Raw genomic sequence first — 20,688 nt, forward strand, 5'->3', positions numbered from 1 at the left:
TTATTTCCTTAACCTGCTGAGAGAGAAAACAGGCCTGCCACGGATCACAGGGAGGGAAGGGGCTCTCTGGGCAGCAGCCATGGCTCATTCCCATGGGCACTCCTGGGAGCTGCCATGGACATTCCCTCAGGGCACAGAAGGGATCACTGCCTGCCCTGCAGACTGAGACTATACAGGGCAGGAGTTACCAGGGGATGGCCAGAGCCCCAAAGTGATTATTCAAGGATTTGTGGCTGTCAGAGCTCTGCACCCCCTCAGCTGCACCTGAATCCAACTCCATGTGTGCTGGAGATCCATGATCTCCTGTTCCAAGCCTTGCCTAGGTGAGTTTTTGATATCTCACAGCCTCTCTTGCACCCCTGGTTCAGTGTCTGATCACCCTCAGCATGATTTTCGTTTCCCCTTCTGTCTAATGAGGATTTCCCCTGATCCCACTTGTGGACCCTGACCTCTCCCCCATGAACCTCTGGGAGGTGCCACATCATCCCCCTCCTGTCAGGCCATTGCAGATTACAATGAGATCTCAGCTTCCCCTTCTCTTCTTCAGGCTGAACAGACCCAGGCCCCTCAGCCTCTCCCTCTCTGACCATTTTATTCTCCATGCCTGTTGTCTCAGATTGCAAGGCAAGATGTATTCTCTTTGCCATCTGTATGGCAGCTGTCTTCTGTCAAGTGGGCAGTTTTCCTTATCTCTTCCACACCCAATCCTCCCTCAGGGGAGACACCTGCTGATAACAGCTATTGAATGTCCCTGCATGGCTGATAAGAACTACAGCATCCCATTGGGAGATGTGAGCCCAGAGGGAGGAGCCAAGCATTCCTACCTGGATATAATCTGGAGGTTCTGGAACACCAGCACAGCTTCTGCACTGGATTCCCCAGAGGAACAGCAGCTGCCTCTCCCACTGGATCTTCAGAGGAAGAGACTGCACCTTTCTCCAGGATCTCCAGCAGAACCAGCCCTGACACTGCAGGAGGGCTGAGCCACAATTCCAATGGGACTGCTGCCAACACCCTGACCCACAGGGTGTCAGGTTGGGTTCTGACTCTGGCAGTGTTGTTCTAGTGTACTGCATTGTTTATTTTATCCTTTTATTTTCTTCCCTAGTAAAGAACTGTTATTCCTGCTCCCATATTTTTTGCCTGAGAGCCCCTTAATTTAAATTTATAGCAATTCAGAGAGAGGGGTTTACATTTTCCATTTCAGGGGAGGCTCCTGCCTTCCTTGGCAGACACCTGGCTTTCCAAACCAAGACACCTGACCATTTTTTCTCCATCCCTGGCCATTTTGATGGCTAGACCCCCTGGCCTTGCACTGGGATCCAAAAGGGCAGGGATCCCTTTCCTTGCCACGCTCCCACCCTCACTAACAGCTTCTGCAGGACTCAGTGTCCCTTTATCCCTGACTTGTCCACCAGCAGCCCCAGCACCTTTTCCTGCAAATCTTTCCCCAGATCCAGCAGTGTCAGCTCCTGGTGTTCCTCCCATGATTTTCCTTTTGTGTTTAGGGACCTTTCTGAGGCTCCCAGCAGCCCATTCCTGCAGCTGGCCAGGTCCCCATGTCAATACCCCTGTCCTCAGGATCCCCACCCATCCCCAAATTGTGGGGAAGCTGCTCCAAGGTCTGTGCTGCCAAGCTGAGCAGTTTTATTCTGAAACAGCTACAAGAACATTGCTATGCTTCCATACAATTTAAAACAGAAACTAATAAGATTATTTTTAATTGAAATGGAGTCGGCATTCTGTGCTCCAAACTCTGCACAAACCAAAATTTCTGAAGCCTGACCTGTTGGAGTATCTAAATCTGCCTTCCCCCATTCAGACAGAGCTGCTCACATTAATACATTATTCAGTGCTTCAGTCCTTCTGTCCACAAGCCAAACCCATTTTTGCAAATGTATTCATTGCTCCCTCTTGTTTGTTGACTTGTTATGTGAAGGACATTCAGCCTGGAGGGAGGATTTAGGAACATTTTGCTTTGTTTGCCAAAGAGAGGGTGCAGAATTTTACTCAGAGCCTGGCTGAAACACTCTGAGCTCAGTCCCACCCTGACATGAACCTGTCCCATGTCCCTGCCAGGGAGGATTGAGTCCTGAGGAATTCCTGAGCTTGGCCTCAGCCCTTGTTGTCCATGTACTGGAGATAATATTGGATTTTGTTCCCATTAGATTTGCATCAGATTCCTTCAAGTAGCCATTGAAGTGTTTTCCCCTTCTCTGGTTATCTTACTGTGATATTTTGGAAACGCTACTTTTAAAATTTCAGGTCAGGAAATACCCAGGATTTACCCTCTCACAGAAAGATAAACAATAACGTGCAAAAAGAAAACAATCACATTTCCATTGAATAGAAATATCCTTTCTGGGTCCTCTGGGATATCTACAGCTCTGGGGGTATCTGGGCAGGCCCCCTCCCATGGCTGGAGCCACTGTCCCAAAGAACATCTGGATCCCACCTGTGGCAGCAGGGAGGGATGTGCACAGCCCCACACACACCCCAATCACTGTCCCAGCAGAGAGCCACTGACATAGCAGTAATTTGGCCATGAGTTGTTGCTGGAGTTCTGCTCTCCCTCCTGCCTGGGGCTGCAAAAGCTCTCAGGTGAAAGATTTACAGTGTTTTGGAGAGACAGGGTTATCCTTCACGAGACAGGAATAGTGACAAGCTGGGTTGTTTCATCTTCATTCCCCTCCTGAAATCCCTCTTGATTCATTACACTTTGTCCTTCCCGTTGCTGTAATGAAATAAAAATGTTTATGTTGATATATAAAGATAGCAACATTGATTTTCCTTTCTGCAGTAGATTTGATTACTATCAAGCTCCCAAAGCCTTCCCCAGGTCTTTCTTTATTTTATTGCAACACCTTTTCAAACTCACAGCTTTTTCCTAATTGTGTTTTGTGCTGAGAGAAGCATGAGGAAGGGCTGGAGAAGAAAGCAGGTGAGCTCTCAGAGGGGCCCTTTCCATGCATTAAGATGTTGAGATGCTCTGATTTTAGCAAGACGCTGCTCTGAAAATTCCATATTTGCAAAGACTGGAGATGAAATTATAAATATGAGGCTGCGAGCAAAGTTATTTCAGATTTATTATTGCTGCTCCTGGATTTTCATTTCATCTCTGATCCCTGGAGGTTTTAGAGGTTTACACCAATATTTTGACACTATTTGTATTCCTGTCTCAGTGCAGGATACCTGCAATGTGCTTGTAGGAAGGGATGAGCAGCTGTGGGGAAAATATTCAGGTGCCTTAAATATGATCAAAACCAGAGGCAGATTTAAAGTTCAGACAGCATGTTCTGTGTTTAACCAGAAGAGGAAATTCCAGCCTTGAAATCTCTGGGAGGACAGAAGGATTTGATATTTGCAGCTGAATTTTACACCTCGGTCTTTCGAGGTTCCTTCTCCACCCCCTCTCTGCCCTGTGGCATGGGGACAGCAGAGGCTGAGGCTGTGCTGGTGCAATATTTCCAACCCTAGAGATGCAAAAGGCATTGGGAGCTCCAACAGTGCCTGTGCTGTTCCAGAGCAGGACACAGAAATCACTCCAGGCTCTGGGACAATCTCCAGCACAGCTGCTCTGCTGCCAGGGCTAAGCTGGTCCTACAGCAAAGCCTGCCTTGTTAAGCTGCTTAGAGTTATTGATTACTGAGGCAGAATGTTCATTATTCTGGGATCCATGGAAAGGCTGCTTGTTTCCATTTTTTCCTAACGACCAGCATTCCCCAATTAATCTTGGCTTTGTTATGAATGCAGGAAAGATTCCTCGTAACCACGGAAGGAATTGATTTTTTGGGTTTCAGTGTGTTTCTGTTCAGCACAACTTCACTCTTTCCTTGTTTGCTTCAAAAACAAAAAAAAAAGAAGGGATGTATAAGAAGCTGGAGCAGGCTTTTCCCTCCAGGTGTTCATTTGGTGGTTTAAAGATCAGTTTCCCAACAGTGCCTGGAACACATGTTTGAATAAGGAATCATTCAAAATGTTTGTGGAATTCAGCTGCTTCCTCAGTGAGTTTCCTGAGAAGATTCTGGATGAGCCTTCCCAATCCACCAGCACAGAATGTTAAATGTGCATTGATATGGGACTGATGGCCACACATCCTTCTTGGGAATCCTGTAATTCTTCCATGGCCCTACAGAAAAGCAATTCCACCAGTTTTTCCTGAAGTCCTTTTGTTTACCAAACAATCACTCACTGAAAATCGCTCACATGAAATCTCAGCATGCCAGCAGAAGTTTCAGAACATTTCCAAGAAGAGTCACCCTCCTGCTTCCCTGTAGCCCCTTCACACCCTGGGAAGGTGCTGAGAGGTCTCCACACAACCTTCTCTTCTCCAGGCTGAGCAGCCCCAGCTCTCTCAGCCTCTCTCCAGAGCGGGGTGCACACCTGAGGGGGGCTCTGAGCAGTCCCACACCTGCTGACAGGCAGGTTTTTCAGTACTGGGGCGTTGGTGAGATAAATGCTGGTGTCTCTTGGCTATTTCTGCCCCCAAGACCCACTGGGGGTGGTGACAATCTCAAATTTCAACTCAAGAATTACACCTTCACCAACCAAGCCCTCAGCTACACACCTCTCCTGGTGCTTCTTGTCTCCAGATGCAGCTGAATGCCCAGGAAACTCCCTGAGCATGAAACCCTTTGTTAGCTGGACTAGCCTGGGAGGGGCTGCTAATGGAGCATTGGTAGGGCTGTGTGAAAAATGCCTATTTAATGATTGGCTTTTTGCAAATATTAAAATGAATATTATATGTGTTATGTTGGAAAGGTATGCTGTATTAATTTTCTTAAGTAGTGTGTTAAATATAATTTTAGGTTATAACATAATGTTAAAATAGAAACTATGTTGTGTAAGATTTTTTTATAAGAGAGGACTTGCACTAAGATAGCAGCCATAGGACACCTAAATCTTTCAGAGAAAAAGAATTTATTGCTCTCTTATCAAGTTCTTCCCACTTTGCTCAGCCATGAAGATGCTGTTAAGATTAAGACAAAGAAGTTGACATGGACCAGACAGGATCCTGTGTTTGAATGGAATTTATGTATCATGTATGAGGTGTATGAATATGCAACAGACTGTTGCTTTTAAGGGTTAAAACTCTGTTAATGTGGGTCCTTTTTCAGGCTTATGCTGCCCAGAAAGACTGTCCATAACTCTTTGTTTTTATTATCTCATATTGTCCTAATCCAAATTGTCCAAATTTTTATTTCTCTAATTATATTGCTATTTTTATAACAATTTTATTACTATTCAACTTTTAAAATTTAAAAACAAGTGATTGGCATTTTTCACAGGCTGCTTTTCATCCCCCACCACTCTGGCAGAGATGCTTTCACTCAGAATCCTGTGGTTTTCCTGGCTCTGGGCTGGGCACAAACCCCTCACTAAGCTGAGATGTCTTTTCTGTAAAGTCAATTACTGTAGAAAATCCACCAATACAAAGGGCATAATGCAATTATTTGGAATTGATTTCTAATAAGCTTATGAATAGACACGTGGGCAAGTTCAAGTTTGCTGAGGGAGTTTATAATAATAGCTGTCACATTCCCATTAGCTTCCTTCCCAGGGGATTTCACAGCACTCTGCAAATCCTGAACTCACATCCCTAAAGAGGAAGTGGTGCCCAACACCCACTGGCCTTTTGCTTGGGAAATCAGCATTTAATTCCCCTTTTCACCACCACCACAATCCTTCATGAGTCTTCCAACAAAGCAGAGAAGAAAAAACCATGCGTTCCTTCTGCAGGAGACTGGGAGGAGAGACCCCACAAGGACCAGCAGGGGCAGGAAGGTGGAAAACAAGGTGACAGCCTGGGCTAGGGGAAGGTATCCCTGCCCATGGCAGGGGCTGGAATGAGATTTAAGGTCCCTTCCAACCCAAACCATTCAGGGATTCTCAAAATCTGAAAGAAGCTCATTTGGACCAAAATCAGCTCCAAGAGGGGAGGATCGGTATTGTATTTGCTGGGAAGGCTCCGATGAAGGCAGGACTGATGAGGAGGACTCCCTGTTCTCAAAAGGCTGATTTATTATTTTATGATACTATATTATTTTAAAGAGTACTACACTATACTAAAGAATATAGAAAGGATACTTACAGAATGCTAAAAAGATAATAATGAAAACTGGTGACTCTCTTCAGAGTCCTGACACAGCTTGGTCCTGATTGGCCAAAGAGTGAAAACAACTCCCAGCAGAATGCAATGGAACAATCACCTGTGGGTGAACAATCTCCAAACACATTGCACATGTGAGCACAACACAGGAGAAGCAAATGAGATAATTGTTTTCCTTTTCTCTGAGGCTTCACAGCTTCCCAGGAGAAAAAGCCTGGATAAAGGAATTTTTCCAGAGAATATGAATGCCACAGATCAGTCCTACCTCCAGGGAGACGTGTTCCACTGCCAGCTGCTCTCTGTGGGCTTTAGAGGAACCTAAGAGGGAAGAACACGGATATACACTCACAGCTTTTGACAGCCTAAAGCTCCTCCCTGCTCTGCCCTGAAGTCCCAGCATGGCTCCAAGCTGAGGGCATTTGGATTTCAGCAGTACAGCCAGGTGAGGATGGGCACAGCAGCCCCAGGGATGAGAGAGAGCTGGGAGCAGCTCCAGGACAATGCAGCACCTGCCAGCCAGGGAGGAAGGAAGGAGCAGGGGGATGGAGATGGCTGAAAACACAGGGGCTCCTGCTGCCTTTATGAGTAAGTTAAGTTAAAAGTTGTTAGTGGGGAAGGTGTGCATTCTATCCCCACCTGTCAGAGCTGGGGCAGCTCTCTGCTGTTCCTGGGGCAGTTTTTTCTTTATCTCTCCCACAGCCAACCCTCCCTCCAGGAGATCTCTGCTGTCCATGGCCACTGAGTGTCCCTGCAGGGCTGATCCAATCCCAGCATCCCATGGGGAGATGCTCCGCCCAGGGGAGGAGCCAAGCATTCCTGCCTGGATCCAATCTGAGCCTGGCACAGCACAGCAGCCTTTGCCCCCTGCATTGCCAGAGGAGCAGCTTTCTGCTGCCCTGCATGGCCAGAGGGAGCCCAGGCCCATCTGCAGCAGCCCTGGAGCTGCAGAGGAAAACTCCCCCCTTGTGCAGGATCCCTGCTGCAGCAGAGCCACAGCTGGCACTGCAGGAGGGCTGAGCCCCCATGGGATGGGGCTGGGACACCGCCCTGGCACACAGGGGCCAGGGCCTGTGATCACTCTGGCAGTGTTGGTTTGTATTACTGCATTGTTTATTTTACTTTTATTTTTTATTTTCTTCCCTAGTAAAGAACTGTTATTCCTGTTCCCACATCTTTGTCTGAGAGCCCCTTAATTTCAAAGTTATCGTAATTCAGACGGAGGGGGTTTGCATTTTCCATTTCAGAGGATGCTCTTGCCTTCCTTAGCAGACACCTGTCTGTTCAAACCAAGACAATGGGAAACTTTATGTGCTCACTCTACAAAGCTCCAGAGCCATCCAAAGGCAGGAACTGCCCAGGGAAAGAGGAAGGACAGCAGCAGGAGCTTTCATGAGGCTGTCTGGGTTGGTGTTGGCCTTTCCTGCCCAGGGCAACCTGGCCCTTGGAGAGATTTCATGGCAAGTCTAAATAAAGCTGAGGCATCCAAGTGAAACTGAAGCATTAATGCCCCCTACAATAAATATCTCCTCCTCTGTAAGGAACATGGGATCAGGGCTTTATTTATTTTTCCTTCTCAGATGAGTTTCACATAAGTTTGCAGACCAGGAAAAGCAGCATCAGCATAGAGAGGATTGTGTTGGAATAAATCCATTTCTTCATCTGGCATCCCCCACATTTATTTGGCGTCCTGGTCTAGCCTTTTTTAGTTGGTTTTTTTTTAGAGTTGCAGTGGACATGAAATAAACCTGACCCTTCTTAATTTACATTCATCTCAGTTGATGCCATTTACTGAAGAGTTTTCACTTTCTAAGCACACCAGATAATAATTAATAGACTAGATAATTGCACCATCAGGCCTGCCATTTTGCATGAATGGGGATGTGTTACTTTATATTTTAAAACTTCCCAGATTGTTTCAGACATATGGGGATTTCAGAATATTTACTGTGCCAGGTTGCTGAAGGACCAGGCTTAACTGAAGTTATTGTAATCATGCCATTGTTTTCGAAAAACCCTGAAAAAAATAGACATTGTAAAGAAATATTGACAGCTGAAACAGATTCCAGGATGAGAACTAGGAAATTGCTCCATTAGAGCACGTGTGTATTACAACATTAGGCAATTATTGAATTAACAGATGGCAGAGGCTGCTCAGAGCCCTGCAAATGGAGCCCAGCAGCAAGTGAGGAAGGGAAAGTCAGATGCTAATGCAGGCAGGAGCCTGAATAGCCCTTCAATCACTGGCCCCTGGGAATTGCAGGGATTAAAGGCAAGCCTTGGTCTCCCAGCAGCAATTAAGTGATGAATCACTCACTAATGGAAATCTGTGCCTTCCCCCACTCCCCCTGTTTATGGCAAAGTGGTCCCCAAAAGGTGATTTTCCTGGTGCCCCCAGCAGCAGAGGGAAAACAGTGAGCAAAGAGAGGGGAAGCCAAGAAGGCAAAGTCACAAAATGGAATAACGTGGGATTTGGCCAGGTGTGAGTCTTGGAATGCTCACCTGGGACACAGCAAGGCCCAGGTCACTCCAACCTGGCATCGCTATTCCTTGGAATATTCCCCTTTTGAAGGGATGTAATTTCACTGGAGCAAAGGCTGTAAGGCTGGGGAGCCACCACAAATTCCTGGGGGCAGGAGGGGCTTAAAACCACATGGGAAAGCCCTGTGGACACAATTAACGTCTCTGTTTTAAATACATATTATATTGTTGGCTTTTCACAAATATTGAGATAAATGCTATATGCATAATGTTTAAATAACTTTGCTTTTATTTCTGCTATTAAAAAACTTAGACATAGTAGTGGTAGCTGATATAGTTATGAGTGAATTGTTTGGTCAAGATAACATCCAGTGAACATATAATGAAGACCCTAATATTAAAATACCAAATATCAGCAACTGCCATTTAAAAGAAGTATAGACCAAAGCCCAAACTAGGAGAAAGAATAAAAGAAATAGTAACTTAATAAAGAAAACAGACCAAAACCACAACCAAAAAACATGCATACTCTAAAAAGGCACACCCAAGGAATGGCCATGCAAAATAGTTCCTAGAATATGTAAACTAGGTTATGAAAAAATATAAATATGCATAAGACTATATAAATATACAACAAGCTAATGTAATAGAAAAAATATTTAAGGAATACCTCCAAAGATAACAGTGTGCTCTTAGTTGAATGCCAAGCACCTGGTATTTTCAACCCTTTGCTTTATTTCTGTCTCCTAATGAATGTCTTTTTATTAAACTTTTGTCTTGGTTTGGAAAGCCAGGTGTCTGCTAAGGAAGGCAGGAGCCTCCCTCGAAATGGAAAATGCAAACCCCCTCCCTCCAAATTGCTATGAATTTTAAATTAAGGGGCTCTTGAACAAAAATATGGGAGTGGTGATAACAGTTCTTTAATAGGAAAGAAAATAAAAGGATAAAATAAACGATGCAGTACACTAGACCAACACTGCCAGAGTCAGAACCCAACCTGACACCCTGTGGGTCAGGGTGTTGGCAGCAGTGCCATTGGAATTGTGGCTCAGCCCTCCTGCAGTGTCAGGGCTGGTTCTGCTGGAGCAGGGATCCTGCAGAAAGGTGCAGTCTCTTCTTCTGAAGATCCAGGGGCAGAGGCAGCTGCTGTTCCTCTGGGGAATCCAGTGCAGAAGCTGTGCTGGTGTTCCAGAACCTCCAGATTATATCCAGGTAGGAATGCTTGGCTCCTCCCTTTGGGCTCACATCTCCCAATGGAATGCTGTAGTTCTTATCAGCCATGCAGGGACATTCAATAGCTGTTATCAGCAGGTGTCTCCCCTAAGGGAGGAGTGGGTGTGGAAGAGATAAGGAAAACTGCCCACTGAACAGAAGACAACTGCCATACAGATAGCAAAGAGAATACAATTTGCCTTGTAATCTGGGACAACTTTTAAAATTTTACCAGAAAAGTAAACCTCGTTTTTCACAGCCCTGCTCTGGGCATGGAGGAGGTGGAGGAGGATTTTGAGCCTGGGCCCAGCCTTGTCCTCTCCAGGAGAGGAACTCTGCTCTTGCCTCTGCAGTTCCTTGTGGGAAATGATTAAGTTTATATGCATTGATTGCTATAGTGACAGTGATAGTGCCTTGTGCACTTCACTATACAGAGCAATCAATGAACAAGGCCATCAAAGAAGTTTTTTCTGTCTGAGAGGGAGGAGGAAATGTGGGAAATGAATTTGTAGAAAATTCTCATAGCCTGACAGAAGGCCCACACAGTGTGCATCTGTACACAAACCTTGAGATACAAAATACTGATTTAGAAATGCCATGGAGTAGGACAGATACTGTTGACAGAGAACTAGAGGTAGAAAAAAGTTTCAAAAGATGGCCTTACAAGAAAGACTAGATACTTTGGAGAAATAGAGCTATGAAAGATGCATTGTAAGCACAAGGGGTGGTTTTAGATTATTGGCTTTAAGGCGTTTGCAGCATGGTGTAGAAAAAGCTGGTAGGCCAAGAAACACTTAATAGTGTATTGTGATCAGGAAATAGTTGGCTTCTGATTGTGTGAATTATAACATCTGCATTGTCTCACCCTTCTCATGAGTCTGTAAATGGAATTAAAGGTTTTAAATCACCTCTCAGTTGCCCCATCTCTGAGTCAGCAAAGGGCTGAATCTGACAGTTCTTCAGCTGGGAAGAGGTTTAGTCCTTGTGAATTCCAAGAGCAAAAGCTTAAGAAAGGTTCATTAGCCTGAAGGAAGGAGCAGGAGCTTGGGAAGTGGCTTTGCCCAGGGAACAGGGAATTTTTTGTACAAAGCTTCAAGCTGGAAAGGTGGGATTTACCACGGAAGCACCCAGGGCCTCTCCTTGGACTGCTTGCAGCCACAGCACTGCCTTGGGCACATGGCTCATCCCCTAAATCCCCTCAGGCAGCAAGAAAATTCAGGTGACACCAGCTTCTTGAGCAGTTTATAACCCCAGGCCTCTATTTTCAGCATGAGAAGTTTTGCATTAAGTGGAAAAATGTGCATTGAGCCACATGAAGTATTTAAGAGCTGGATTTTTGGGGGATGGACAGTGAGTGTATTTTCAGCTCTCCAAAGCTCAACAGTTCCTTGAAAAAGTTTGGCTGTCACATGGAAAAAGAAATCAATCATTCACACCATTTTAGCAATTATCTCCCTTTTTAGATTTAATTTGTCAGAATTGGAACCCCTGGAGTTCAATTCAAACCTAAAATAGCTGTTACATTGTTCTGGACTTTTTAATATTTACTAATTTCAAATTCCATGAAATACAAGTAAAAGTCCTCTTTTTTTGCAATTTTTTTTCCCACTGCTGACAGGGTCTGGTCTGCACACAGAGCTCCCCTGGATGGCAGCAGGGATTAAACACAACCTTTGCCTGCAGGAGCCTTTGGGTGTTAAGAATTAAATAGGGAATGAGTGGTTGGAGGGGTTGTAGCCACAGTCCAGCCTGATCCTCCCTTGACACAGCCCCATGTTGTTAATATCTTTTATCTATAATTAACTTTTATCTTCTGATTTAAAGATGAGCCACAGCTTGGCTTACAACTCAGAACTCTTTCACTGTCCTAGACAGGGCCTGGGGATGAATTATCTGTGAGGAACATGGAAAACAAAGACACTTTGGGGATTTGGGAGTCCTGTTTCAGTGATGCCATGGAAACTCAGGCATGCTGAGGGCCAGGTTCCCAAAGGCATGGGAGGGTTCAGGGATGCAGAGGGATGGGGGCAGAGGCACAGAAGGCAGGGAAAGGGTGGTTTAACATGCAGATGCAACAGGAAGAGCTCAGCTCCAGCTCAGGGATCTCAGGCTGTGGACAGGGGACAGGGGGCAGAGGGCCCTGAGCCAGAGCAGAGCAGTCCACAAGGGACTTTAAAAATGAGTTTCACCCACACAGCTGCACAATCCACAGTGCCCAAGTGTTTGCTTCTCCACCCAAAGCTGAAGCAGAATCCACAGGCTGGAGATGGTTGAATGTCACTGACATTTTCTGAAAAATACCTTTGCCAGGATTTTTTCTCTTGAGAAGCTGAGAAGCATCAGAAAAGAAATGTCAACAATAATTATCTGCTGCTGTGGAATGTGGCAGGTGCATCTTTGATTGGTCTCATGTGGATTGTTTTTACTTGATGACCAATCATGGTCCAGCTGTGTCGAGGCTTTGAGCAGTCACAAGTTTTTATTATTCATTCCTTTCTAGCTTTCTGATGAAATCCTTTCTTCTATTCTTTTAGTATAGTTTTAGTATAGAATTTTTAATATAATATAATTTCAATATAGAATTTGTAATACAATAAAATAATAAATCAGCCTTCTGAAACATGGAGTCAAGACTCTCATCTCTACCCTCATCATGGGAAACACCACCACAGTTGAAAATTCCAATGGGTCTGGCCCATTTGGAAGACCCAGACTCCAACAAGAAGGGCAAAACAACCCTAATGATCCTTCTCCCCAAAGAAATAATTTATGCTTACAGAGAAAGTAGAAATTGAATTGGGCATTATGAAAAATTCTCTGTGTAGCTGCAACTACAACCCAGATAATTCATTTAGGCTAAATATACAGCTGTAATTGAAAAATCCAAATAAGGGATGCATATGCATTGATCCATATGATTTAAATCAAGCTATAAAGCATCAACATTATCCAGCAAAAGCTGCTGAGGAAACAGCAGCCAAGCAGAATATGAAATTCCAGGGAGACCATTGCACTGGTTGGGAGGAGGACTTAATTGATTTTGACAAAGAAACCTATTTGCTGTTTAATTGATTCGTACTCTAAATTCCCAGCACTTTCAGAGCTAGCAGAGAGAAGCAGCAGAATAGTGATTACCCAGAGCAAATTACAGCTGGCCAGGGCTGGAGTACTTCAGGTCTGGTAATTCTCTATTTACCAAATTACTGCTGTGGATTTTCAGAGAAACACTGACATGAGCTCACAGAAGCACACAAATCAGCCTGAGTTACGGGAGGGTTGGAAGAGCTGCCCAGGCCCCAGAAGAACTGCCCAGAGACAGGACAAGAGGACACAGCCTGAAATTGCATCAGGGGAGGTTCAGACTGGATATTGGGAAAAATGCCTTCACTGAAAGGGCTGTAAGCATGGGAACAGGTTGTGCAGGGAAGCAGTGGAGTCACTGGAATATTTTAGAACATTCTAAAAACGTGTGGATGTGGCATTTGAAGACATGGGTTAGTGGTGAGTGTGGCTGATGATTAGACTTGATCATCTCAAAGGTCTTTTCCAAACTTAACAATTCTGTGGTTATTATCATCAATATTTTAGCACAGATCTCATTCCTTCAGGACTTAAGACACCTCTTCCCCCTCTCCTGCTGGAAGTGACAGAGCACAACCTCCTGAAGACCTCACCCCAAACCTCTGTCCAGAGCTGGCATTTGTCCACAAGCCACTGAAGTTTTCTGTAACCTCCAGGAAATGCTTGAAGGGAAACTCCAGCTCTGTGCAAAGCTGGGTAAATGCCATGAGCAGGGCTCAGGAACCGAGAGGGGAAACCATTCCCTGCTCTGGCACAGGGACACAGCCCTGAGTGACAGCAGCAGGGAGCTGGGGAACCCAGACACCCCAAAGTGTCACCTCTTGGAGCTGCCCTCTCTTCCAAAGCTCATTTATTGATGAATTTGTGTTCCAGCTCCTTTGTCCCATAGAAGTGAGTGGAAATTCAGGGTAAAGGCATGGCCAGTACCAGCTTGAGAAGGGGACAGGAGGTGACAAGAGGCAGGGAGCACTCCTGCACCTTTTTTAGGGGGTTTCTATCTCTAGACCTGTCCCAAGGGGACAGGGAAAGGGACAGGGGTAGGAACACGATAACTGGGGTGATAACTGGGGTACAGAACCTGTAATATTCTTAGAAACCCCTCCCAAACCCTCAATAACTTCACAGATGGAATGAAACAGTGGATAGAACTTCCCAACCCCAAAATCCCCTTCTGTTTGCAGACAATAGAGCTTTTTCCCAACCTTACCCCAAAAGCCAACAGACCAAACTAACTCACACGTAACACCCAGAAAATATTTGAAAATCCAATGTAAAAAACCTTTAAATCCCCCTTAGAGAACCTTACATTATTTCTAACAAAGGTATTAGAAACTTGGGAATAAAATTCTTTCTTCTCAGTGGTTAATCTGTGTTTGACCCCTCTGGGAAAGCAAAGGTTGTTCCACATCCTTCCAATCCTTCCAAGCCTCCCAATCCCACAGGAAAGCAGCACTCCAGGGCCTGCCCTGCTGTGTTCAAACACTGCACTGTGGATTAGCCAGCAGCAGGTTTGCTCTAGGACTGTTTCAGTATGAACAGGAAAGAAAAAGAAATGTTAAAAAGTAAAATTAAAAGTCAAAAGCCAAGCAGAGCCTTCACCTGAGGGTGGCCCTGGAGCTGCTGCAGGGGTGTCCATCAAAATCCAGTGTCGGCACAAAGGGAGCTGGGAATAATTTAGCTCTCTGTGCTTTTAGGAAAGCACAATAGGATCATCCTCCTGGAGAGTGTGTCCAGGGATGGGAACGGAGCTGGGGAAGGGGATGGAGCTCCAGGAGGGGCTGAGGGAGCTGGAAAGGGGCTCAGTCTGGAGAAAAGGAGGCTCAGGAGGGACCTTGTGGCTCTGCACAGCTCCTGACAGGAGGGGACAGCCAGGGGGGTCAGGCTGTGCTCCAGGGAACAGGGACAGGAGCAGAGGGAACTGTTGGGACCCAGGACATTCCTCTGGCTGCCCTGGGTGATTCAAGACCCTGGCAGGGGGCTCAGAGATCTTGGCATGGAGTCAAACACACCTGTGCCTTCAATTTTAGCCCATGGAAACAATTACCAACTTTGTGTGAAGAGTTACAAGCCGCAAGAGTTTGAGTAGAATGATAGTGAATTTGTCACAGGATGAAAATGTAGAATTTGGGGGTTTCAGAATGGGGGTTCAAGAAGCAAGATGGAGGGATCTGGATGTGCCTTGTCCTTCTTCTTCTTCTTCTTCTTGTCCTCCATCTTCTGCTGTGACGGTGGCACTTCTGGATTGGTTTAGAGTAGAGACAGACTGTCTGACATAGGTGATAGGTATTGGAAAATTATTGTCAATAAAGTACAGCTAGTTTTTAGTATAAAAAGTTAAAACCACCCCAAGAGCAGTGACTGTGCCACAACCCGACCTGCTGGACAGATCTCAGCAGGTCAGAGAAAGAATGGAATAGAGAAGAAAAGATAAACAACCTTGAAAAGCAGAGCTGAGGAATCCTGACTCCTTCTTCAGTCACAGGGCTGGGGAAAAAAAAGACTTTCTGACACCTCAGGGATCATCTCAACCACAGAAACTCTGAGAGCGAACGGCCTCAGACTGGGCCAGGGGAGCCTCAGGTTGGACACCAGAAGGAATTTCTTCATGCAGAGGCTGGTTTAGCACTGGGGAGGGCTAGAAAAGACCTCCAAGACCATCAAGACCAATCCTTCCCCAGCACCATCAAGCTGGCAGAGAATAGAAGAGGGTCCAAAAGCAGGAATTTAAATACAGAACAAACCTGCAACAATGGTTGTCTCCAGTGGGATGTCTGGGCTTCCAGCCAGTCCTGTGTGCTCCACAGTCAGCACCAAGCCTCCTCCAGCCTGGCCTTGGACACTTCCAGAGATCCAGGGCCCTTCCCACCCTCCCAGGGAAGAATTCCTTCCCAATTTCCCACATACAGCTCCAGCCTGTGAGCCCAAAGCCATCCCCCTGTCCTGTCACAGTGCATGTGCTCAGGACCACTCAGGTCTGACCCTCCCCTGCTCCAACCAGTTCTCCAGTGCCCAAACCATCAGTTTAGCATAAACCCCTTCCTGCTCTCTGCACCTGAGGCTCGCCTGCCCTGCTTGGGGTGTGGTTCAGCCTCCCCAGGGGGATGAGAGGCCCCAGAACAGCCACAACACCACACAAACAGTGTCACACCCTGATCTGCTGGGGATCAGTGGGACAGGCACAGCCAAGAGGAGACATCACAAGCAAAAATGCTTCCAACTCCTAAAACTGCTTTTTTTCTGTTCCACAAAGTGGCACAGGTGTTCCCAATCCATCTCTCACAAGGCAAACACTGCATTTGAGCTGTAATTTGTTTAGCAAATGTATTTCCAGCTGTAATTACCCCATGGAGGCAGCTAAATGAGGATGGCATTTCAGGTGACCTTCAGCTCCCAGCTGCTGTCACCCTCCCATGGGAGGGATGGAGCAGGGAGGGGAGGCAGCACAGGGCTCCCCAGGTGAGAGGGGCCAGGTGTTCCTCCAACATCAGCCAGCTACAGGCACAGTGGGGTTTTAGGGAGAATAGCAGGCATAAACCCAAAATGATGGATTTCTCTGCCTGGAAAAAGGCCACTGCAGTTGGTGTTTCCTCAGCTGGGAGTGTGGAATTTGCAGGCAACCCCAACAAGGGAAGAGAGATGAGACTCTCTCCTGCACCAAACTCCTGCCACTGTGAAGCAAGCTTAACAAAACCATGAATTAAAAAGTGAAATGCATGCAGATAATGGCACAACCCCAGCCATGTCAGCATCCAGCAGGTCACTCACCCCCTGGATCACCTCCCATACACTTCCCCTGCTAGAGCAGCCAAAACCATTGGTGGATCTGAGTAAATGCAGGAATCAGAGGGACTCTAGGAAGTCAATGCTGCAAATGAGCTGCTCCTACAAATGGATTTTCCTTCCCACAGGGGCAGCTGCAGTGGCCAGAGCAGCAGAGCAGGGCTGTGTTCTATGCCCACAGCAGCAGCTGGGCCCTGTTCCTGCAGCTAGGGGCAGCCCAGCATCGATCAGGGCAGCAGCCTGTCAGTGCTGCAGGCACCAGGCGCTTCAACAAGCCCTGCCAAGATCATTTGGAGCTGTCACAGGCTCACACTCACTTTGTAAGGCAGTCTGAAGCAGATTTATTGACCCCCACACTGCAGGGGACAGAGGAAAGGGAAAGGGAAAGGGAAAGAGAAAGGGAAAGGGAAAGGGATGCCCAAGGTCCAGCTCCAAGTCCTGCCAGGACCTGCCACAAACATCTGAACAGGGGAAGAGCTGAATGCTGCCAGCAGCAAAGAATCTGACTGGAAAAGCAATGGAATGCTTCACCAGGTGCCCTAGGGTGACATTATGATGCTTGTATCCCGAGTCATTGTTCTGTTTATGCTGGATATTAGGTTCTGTGCCTTCAAGATTGGCTCTGAAGAGTGAAAGTTTTGTTTGGGTTTTGTTATCAGCTGCTTTCCCACAGCTGGTGGGACACAGAGACAGGGCAGTACATGGTGCTGCTTTTGCTTTTTGCTTTGCTCTTGCTCCTGCTTTACTCTTGCTTCTGCTTTTTGCTCCTGCTCATTAGTTAGTTCAGCAGTCCAAATTTTCCCTGGACTGTTTTTCCTTTCCCTTTTTTGGAACCCCTCGAGCCTGCTCCGGACTGGGCCCCTTTGTGGCCTACTGGGGCCTACTCTGGGCCAGCACAGGAGGGACTGAGAACAGAGCGAGCACCCCCAGAAAGACTTTCTGAATTTGTCATCTTTTTCAGAGCAGTGACAGAGTGGTGTCATCCAGTATTGTCCATTTTGTGTGTTGGGGGTGCTGTGCCTGTTAAATAAACAGGGTTTTTCCATTTCTCTCTGAGGAATCCTTCCCAAACTGGTTGAGGGGAGAGGCTGTGTGGGTTTGCTTTCTGGAGGGGCCCCTTCGGAAGTTTTCTCCCAAATTTGCCCTAAACTGGGACAAAATTTGGGGTCCCAGGCACAGGGCACTGCAAAGGGTTGGCCCTGCAAGCACCTGTGGCCTCTTACACAAACCTGTGTTCTCTGGGGTTCCCAAACCCACTCTGATCTCACCTGGCCACTACAGGCTGCCCCAATCCAGCTCAGAGAGCAGGGAAATCCCTCCAGGGTTCCCCTGAACACTTGGCTTCCTCTAATACAAGAGAAGATGCAGTAGGAGAGGGAGGGGACAGGAGAGGAAAGCACAGAACCAAGTGAGACCCAGCAGAACAGAGCCCTGCCTGCCCACATCAGCCACCAGAGCAGGGCCCACAATCTGATTTTGCTCCCACACTGACCAGCCACAGCAACTTCAACCCATCCCATTCCAAATTAATTCTATGAGCTCTGAGCATCTTGAATTTTATGGGAATAAATCACACACGACCCCATTTTTCTTCTTGGTGGAAAAAGCCCCTTCTTTATGTACATAACTCATTTTTATGCAGTTTTACAGACCTTATGTGTGACTCCCATTGGTCAGGAGCTTTCTTGCCAATTATTAGTTGGTAACAAGTTGTTATTCTGTATTAATTGGTCATTCAAACTCCAGCGTTTACATGCAGGGAAAGTTGTTTGTGAGAGATGTTTTTACACCATTAGATAGAAAAATGAAAACTAGTTTATACAGGTGCTGGTTGTTTTTCACCCAGGAGTAGATTGTTATGTTAATGAACTGCTCACACCAGCATTGCTTTCACATGGGAACTTGCAAAGGGCTACCTTGACAAGGCCAGCCACTGATTCAAGGAGAGCAGGCTTGATTTTATGATTTCTTTATGATTTTTCTACCTTACAGCAACAATTTTTTCAAATCACAAGACCTCAAGGTGACCCAGAAAATGGAACCCAACAGCTCCTGGCTGGGCAGGGCCTCAGCTCCCTGAGCAGCCCTTCAGGGAGGCCTCAAACCTGTTTTATACCCAGTGTATTTGCAGCAAGTAATAACACAGCTCTAGAGAAGGGAGGACAATATCCAGGAGTGACAGAAAACATGGAAGGGAGAAGGGGAAATTAAGCTCCTTGAAGCAGCTACAGAGCTTTTGCCTTCCAGCATTTCCTGAGCACTTCCCTTTTCCAATCTACTGCCTTAACAAAGCTGCTTGGGAAACTCTCCTTAATCCATTCCCTCTGCCATGTAGGAAAACGTGGATATAAGTTGGTTAATGGCTCCTAATTTCACCCATAAGAGGTGTCTGCCCAAGGAGGCCCCCACCCAAGAGCAGCACATTCAATCCCTGACCCACAGCCCAGGTATTTGAGAACAGCAGGGAGGGAAGGAAGATCAGCAGCAGGACATGAATGCGACAATGAAATAAAAATGTTACAAAAACTGGCAGAGGGATGTGGTGGCACCCACCAAAAGTGGAACAAGAAGCCCCTGTGAGTGCATTTAAAGTTTAAATCAGCCCAGAAGTGAGCTGGCACAGGGGAGGGTGAGACAATCAGCAGGACAATAATTAGCAGCATTAAGAAACACTGCAGCATTCCCCAGGGCTGCTGGGAGCAGAGGAGCTGCCTCAAGGCACAGCTTCCCTGCCAAGCTGTTTGCCTGGGGTTGTCACATCACCAGCACATTTCTCATTTCTGTCCAAAACTCCTCAAAATAAGCACGGAGAATCACCCAAGCTTGGAGACAATGAAGAACAACCTGGATCCTTTCCCAGAGAGCAGAGGAGCTTCAGCCTTAAACACTGCAGGAAGCCAGTCCATTCATCATCCCCAGCTTCTTCCCACCTTCATCCCCTGCTCTTTCTGCAGCATGGATGACAGCAGATCAAATTTAAAAGTCAAACTTGTCCCATGTGCAGCTGCTCAGAGTTCTCTCTTCTAGCTTGGTATAAGAAGTCTCCATAGCTCCCTGAATCTTTGGATTTTAAGCAGTAAAATGGGGAGAGGCTTCTACTCCTCAAGCTCTGCTTGCCTGAGCAGTAACATGCTTGGCTACCTGTGTGATCATGGCTCTAGGAACTGGCAGTGTTGTGCTCAGGATTGATAGGACAGATGTCACAGGAATTAGAAGGGCATCATCTCTTTTGCTGATAAACACACTTCCTAAAAATACTACTGAACAGCATTCTCAGGCCAGTGGCAAAAAACATAGTAAATTCCAAAGCTGTAATGCACTGATATTTGTCTTTTCTTGGATCATTTCAAGAAATTGAAGTGCTTTTCAGAAGGAAAGAAGCTTTGGCTTTAGCACTACTGCACACTAGTAAGACAGAAAATATGCAGTGATTTTGAAGTCTGAAAGTGGAAAAGTCATATCAAATCAGGTATCTTTTTAGAGACCTGTTAATTTCATCTCTGTTACACAGTAAATCTCATTACTGTGGTCTGACAGCCTGTCTAAGATTAGGCAGATTTTTATGGAGTCTAGTCCTCAAGTCCTGGGGCAAGCCCAGCTGGAGGTGGCACACTACTGTATTTCCATTTATTTATCAATCAGTCAGTTGTTGGTGCTCCTATGTTAACATTTTTATTTTTGACAATCTGTTTGTACCTACAAGGAAAAAACCTTTGTGTCAGAAAGTGAGGTCTGAAATCCAGTTCCTCCTTGCTTCCCTCCTTGTTTGATTTAAAGCAGGTGAAAATATCCAAGTGATTTTAATCTTCTGGCACGAACTTTAATTCTGCTTTTCAAGCAGAGCTTTAGGAGCTGCCACAGGAACAGCCTTCCAGCCTGTGGCAGCTCTTCTGCTACAGTCTCTGTAGCCTTTTTGGAGGCTTTTTCAGATTTACAGCTGCTGGGCTGTTCATCACCAGGTCCAGCACAGGGAGGTGCTGGCCATACACTGAGTTTCCCAGAGGGTCCCATGAGCTGTGAGCAGCCAG

The sequence above is a fragment of the Melospiza melodia genome, chromosome 19, assembly GCF_035770615.1.
Source record: "Melospiza melodia melodia isolate bMelMel2 chromosome 19, bMelMel2.pri, whole genome shotgun sequence".
NCBI lineage: Eukaryota > Metazoa > Chordata > Aves > Passeriformes > Passerellidae > Melospiza > Melospiza melodia.